Consider the following 6,335-nt stretch of genomic DNA (forward strand, 5'->3'; position numbering starts at 1 on the left):
AAAAAAAAAAAAAGGGAAAAGGGCATGCAAGCAGAATAAATTATTGCTCTATTTTTTTGTTCCTTTGGAAACTGATACGGAATAGATTAGCCTGCAATGTAGTGCTTTCTTACATAAACAAGCAATTACATCTGGTTGAGAGCAAAGCTCTTTAAAACACTCCTAGCCAGTTATAGGTAAAAGCTCTAAAAAAAAGTAGCCTAAAATGAAAGGGCTGGTTATTATGGAAAGGCCTTAAGACACTTGAGCATTTTAGTAACAGGCTATAAAGTCGTCTTCCTGAGAACAAATACAGCATAAGCTACACAAATCACTTGAACTGGAGCGGTTGAGAATCAGTTTGTGTATCAGAAGTTAATCCAGGCTTATCCCTCCAGAGCTGCAGATGCTTCAGATGAAGCAAGTACTAGAACGGAGCCCACATTTATCTGTTGCAATACTGGAGTTAAACTTATATATTTTCAAGTTATACATACACATTAAGCTTGTATAATGTTATTAGAAAACAGTTCTTTATTAATACCAGTTTCTATTACCTTATTACCTTCCTTTTTATGAATGTGGTATTGATCAGAAATGCTTTCTTCACCAAGTCCTGCTACTGCTTATGGTCTTTCGCTTATGGTAAAAAATCAAGTCTGTCCAAGCAGAAAAGGTTTATCTGCATCCTTTCTGTAAGAACCAGGAATACCCATTTCATTATGGTGTACATATCGAATAGTTTTGGACTTTGTGACCTCCTTTCTAATGAAATCAAGTTGCTTATTTATTACAACCTCTCTAATACTTATTGGTGTGTCCCAATAAGAGGTATCCACATGTTTTTTTTTTTTTTTTCATATTCATATATATATATATTCATCTTTGTATTGAAAAAAGGTTAATTTTATTCTTGTTTTGAGAACATTTCCTAAAAGTAGATGAGAAAACATCGTCAAAGAACAAGGTATCATCCTCTTGCTCCCACATCCATTCACTTACAGTTCCTGGAGACAACGAGCAGTTCCTGGTTTTGCATCCTACTAAAATGACTTCCTTTTCTTTCTGTTATCAGATAACATGAACTCCTAATGAGGCCTCTCGGCTATAGATGGTTTCATTAATATTCACACTGAACTTTCCTTTATGGTTCACTTGGGAACAGCTGATGCTGGGTGTCTGCCTGAGACTTGAAATACTTCAACCAGTAACCCTTGACGAGCTCCTCTAGAGCCCTGCAAAACTTTCCAGAAAAGGGGTCTAACTGCACGCAGCTGAGACCACAGATTTTTCATAGGGCAAACATTGCCTACTACAGAAGTTGTTCAGTATCTTCAGAAAGCTTGTACAGGGACGGATGCTGCCCCACCAAAGATCCTCAATGACACCCCACCTTGTTGTGTGGGGACATTAATGAGCAGGAAGACAGATCTCTGGTGCAAGATGACCCTGATAAGAACAGATTGAGATGAGATTTAGGACACCATTGTAGTACATGTGCACAGTTCAAAATATTTGTGTCTGGCTCACCTTAAACATGATGGGCTGAACCATAACATGGGAACGACGGTCAAGAAGATGTTCTGTCTGATGCTGACCATGACTATTTTCTGAGCTTGAATGCTGCTAACGTGTGCTATGAAAGAGGAGCTGAACACAGTGAAGCATTTGGCTAAATGGCTTATTTGCAGGGAAGACAACTATTATTTTTGGCCGGAACAAGGCCACCGGACCTGAAGAGAACGGAGAATGGCCAAAGAGGAGTGTTCAGAGACTGGGCCTTGCAGATGGACGGGTGAGGAGAAAGACCCGTGAGCAGTCTCCCTATCTAAAGGAAGCTATGGTACCGACAGAACCAAGCACCAAGAGTATCTCAGCAGCCAAACAGCTGAAAATTAACTGGCACAGCAGCCAGGTTGAAAGGTTAGTCCTGGCAGAAGGGATATGCTGCACCTGACTTATCTTTTCCCTTCTCATGATCAAACATGTATTTTTCCCTCCTGCGGTTATGCAATGCAGTTGTACATTATGAAACCATTGCCACATCCTCCTAACAGGTGTTGCCGCATTTTGTATCGGGGTGAAACTGGAATCATATGAATTCTTCTTTAAATTATTTAGGATAGAGACGTGCTATTTAACTTGCTATTTAACTTCCATTGTAGTAACTCAAATTTTTTTTTTTTTTTTACAGCAGTCTGACATATTTTGTAATCAGGACAGACAGAAGGAATAGAGATGATAAAATACAGCCAATTTTTTATTTAGTGGCTTAGTTCTCCTAGTGTAGAGGTTCTCAAGAATCAAGATTTCAGTAAGAGACAAGCTAGGCCTGAGGCAAGGTCAGGAAGCTGGATGACACTGTAACTTAAGCCAAGATTTTCCCCTCCTATATCACCAATAAATAATATATATATATATATCTATCTATATCTATCTATCTATCTCAGTTGTTGTTAAATACAGGATCTGAAAAATGGTTCTGATGATAACTGTACGTATAAATTACATGCAATACATACAAAAAGGGAAAGGACAATTTAGTACAGGTTTTGGGCAAGAATTTGTAAGCTTCAATGGCAATATTACACATCCTGCTAGGAAAAGAGGGAGATCTGTTCATGTCTCAATTTACATATGGTGATATAATGAGCCAAGGATAAAGTCAAGCTGATGTGTATTAATGTCTTAATTGAAAGGAATCAAAATGAATTAAAATAGACAAACCAGACAAGTAGATTAAGAAAAGGGGGTTGAAATAGGTCAAATTGAAATGCTTTCTATCAAATATTTAACTGTTTGACCAATAAGTCCAATGTAGAACAGAATCATAGAATCATTAAGGTTGGAAAAGACCTCTAAGATCATCGAGTCCAACCATCAACCCAACACCACCATACCCACTAAACCATGTCCCTAAGCGCCTCATCTACACGTCTTTTAAATACCTCCAGGGATGGTGACTCCACCACTTCCCTGGGCAGGCTGTTCCAAGGCCTGACCACTCTTTCAGTAAAGAAATTTTTCCTAATGTCCAGTCTAAACCTCCCTTGGTGCAACTTGAGGCCATTTCCTCTCGTCCTATCGCTGGTTACTTGGGAGAAGAGACCGCCTCCCACCTCGCTACAACCTCCTTTCAGGGAGTTGTAGAGCGCGATGAGGTCTCCCCTCAGCCTCCTCTTCTCCAGGCTAAACAGCCCCAGTTCCCTCAGCCGCTCCTCATAAGACTTGTTCTCTAGACCCTTCACCAGCTTTGTTGCCCTTCTCTGGACACGCTCCAGCACCTCAATGTCCTTCTTGTAGTGAAGTCCAATGTAATTTAACCATATGCAGGTGATTTGCAATTCGGTAAAAGGAAAAGGAAAAAAAAAAGCTAAAATGAAAGATTTATGAGCTCCAGGAGGACCACAGCTCAATAAATGACTTTTGCATTTGAAGAGGACAACAAAGTATATTGTGGAATTTTTCACATGCTTATTAATTTAAATTAACTCAGTTTTCAGCAGAGCCCCAGTCAGGTATCTGCAACTTGAGCAAGAACAGCTGTCAGCCAAGAAATGGGAAAAAGTTTAAGCCTGTGGCTTTTCCCAGTGCATCATCAAATGGCTATATGAAGTTAGAACAGTTTTAAAATGACAAATTAGGACACAAAACACCTCGTGTATGAAATTGGATTGAGGAATTCCAGGTTCTAAGAATTTCAGCCCAGGGCCTTGTTTCTTTTAACAGGATTAGACAAAATCCAGCTTTCATGCTGCATGGACCAAATGGTTTAACTGTCTTGTAGAAGCTGATATGTACCGACCAAAACTGAGATAAAGTAACTTCCTCACTGCTACCTGAGAGGTGGAGGCAGAGGAAAGGAACGAGGCTGAAGTTCTAGGTCATTCATACAAGACACCGTTCTCTCAAACAGGCGTGCCAGGCATTTCCTCACTTACAAGCATTTCAAATCACTTCAAAGACTAGAAATATTAGCATATAAGTACTTGTCAGCTGCTTCACTAGTGCTTGCAGTACAAGCTTCTGCTGTGACTAACAACTGGCTGAAAGCTGGCAGCTGAACACAAGTCTTTTGGTAAGTAACAACACGCTGTCCTGAACGAAGACCCCATCAACAGTAAGACCACTTCCCAAAACTATCGTGTTAGAGACTGCATGCATCTGTTTTTCCAGAATGTTGTTATAAAATAGCCATGAAACAGAACAAGTTAATAGTAACTAACATTAGCTTAAGACAGCGAATGATTTCATACTATTTTTCAAATTTTGCCTTCAGCATTTAGACCTAAGAGAGACCATTAGCTCTGAACTAATGCACACAGCCTGAGCTTTGTACCACAGGTTACCTATACCTGAAATAAAGAAGTAACTAAATAAATAACATCCCCTTACTGTAAAGAATATCTGACAGAAGATGCCCAGACCTTTGGAATTCAGCACCATCGGTAGTGTCCAATGTAGTGGTTAATGTGGATTAAGAGCCCAATTTGAATTTCCAATCTGAATTTGCCTGGCTTTAGCGTCCAATCTCTGTTATGTCTCCCTTAACCACATTAAAAAAGCCTCGCAGCATCCACTATGCTCTTTGGTTTTGTATTGTACACCCCTTCTCGATTTTCTACTTGGTAGGTCGAAACACTCTCCCCTAGATCTCCTACCATATAAGATTTTCCTCTATTCCTTGAACGTGGGTTTCTGTGACTCTTGTATAAATTCTTCAGTTCAACATTTTAAAACCTTAGCCCCAGTGTCCGCCCGGTAGCAGGGTGGTTTCATAGTGGTTCTACAGGTGCTGTAGGGCAGGGGGTAAAACCACCATAGAATCATAGTGAAAATAGATGCACATGCCTGGCTGGGCAGAGGAAATATGGCTGGATTAGTACAAGATCCTCTTCCAATTAACGGAGCCTTGTGCTCACTGTGCAGCCTAATGATACATTCTGTTTACATCCATTTGCTGCATTAGTCTTCTTTACCACAGAATTACGTTAGGAGATTGTTTATGTTCAGAACAATCCTTAAATCCTTTTCACTGGTGCTATTTTCCAAGATACAATGCGTACATTTAATTTTCATTTCTTGTTCCTAGAAGTATGACTTTGTAGGACATAACACTAACACACTGTTTAAAGGTCCTAGTTTGGAGCAACTCAAATCGGAGAGATTGACCTTTGTTTTCATGCAATTTAAATTGGCAGGTGTTTTTTTTTTTTTTTAATTTTTCTGGAATACCAGTGAAAATGTTGAATAGTACCACTATGACACCAATACTTTTGGTAAGTCAAGAAAGCATCTCCATTTGACTTTCCATCAATGGTCTCTAAAAGCATTTGCCAGGCTGCGCTTCAGCATCTGGATACACGCTCTATTATAATGGCCCACTCATATCGAACTATCATGCGGTGCTGCAGGGAGCTGAAACAGAAACGTCAAGATTGGTTTGAATGAAATACGAGTGGGAATTATTTATGTGAAAGCACAAGCAGCAGCACGGGTTGAAGGAACAGCATGAATTGATAACCAAGGACGTGATTAACAGCAATTAAACGGGTAAACACTGAGGAATGTGCTGTTTACATCAAGACCTGGAGGCCTGAGCTCGGATAAGGCCACAGCAGGATGACTTGTCAGCAGAAGACCTGAGGTCTGATAACAGGAGGATGGCAGCTGGGTTGCAGCACACCCTACGTGCCGCTCCGCTGCTTGTTACCCCAGCAGGAAGAAAGGCTGTAGCCATAAAGATACCCAAATGATGAAACACAAACAACAGGTAGCAACCTTCCCTACTGTTTAGGTGGGATGAGGTAAGCAAGATTATGATGGAAAATCACATTAATAGCTGAAGGATATAAATACCTGGATGATTGTTGTGGTTTAACCCCAGCTGGCAGCTCAGCCCCACACAGCCGCTTGCTCATCCCCCACCCAGTGGGATGAGGGAGAGAATCGGAAGGATAAAAGTGCGGTAACTTCTGCGTTGAGATAAAGACAGTTTAATAATTAAAATAAAACAAAACACCCACCACCCCCCCCCCAAAAAAAAAAAAAACCCACAAAAAAAAAAAAAACCCCAAAAAAACCCAAACCAAAACTAACTAAAAAAAAAAAACACAACAGATTTTACACTTCCCCAGTGACTCCCAAAAGCCTAATTGCTCACCACCAACCAAGTGATGCCCAGCCAGTCCCCAAGCAACTGCTGCCCTGGCCAACCTCCCTCATCCCCAGTTTTATTGCTGAGCGCAATGTCATATGGTCTGGGATGTCCCTTTGGTCAGTTGGGGTCAGCTGTCCCAGCTGTGTCCCCTCCCAGCTCCTTGTGCACCCGCAGCCTGCTCGCTGGTGGGGGGGGG

This window comes from Fulmarus glacialis, unplaced genomic scaffold, assembly GCF_000690835.1.
Source record: "Fulmarus glacialis isolate BGI_N327 unplaced genomic scaffold, ASM69083v1 scaffold480, whole genome shotgun sequence".
NCBI lineage: Eukaryota > Metazoa > Chordata > Aves > Procellariiformes > Procellariidae > Fulmarus > Fulmarus glacialis.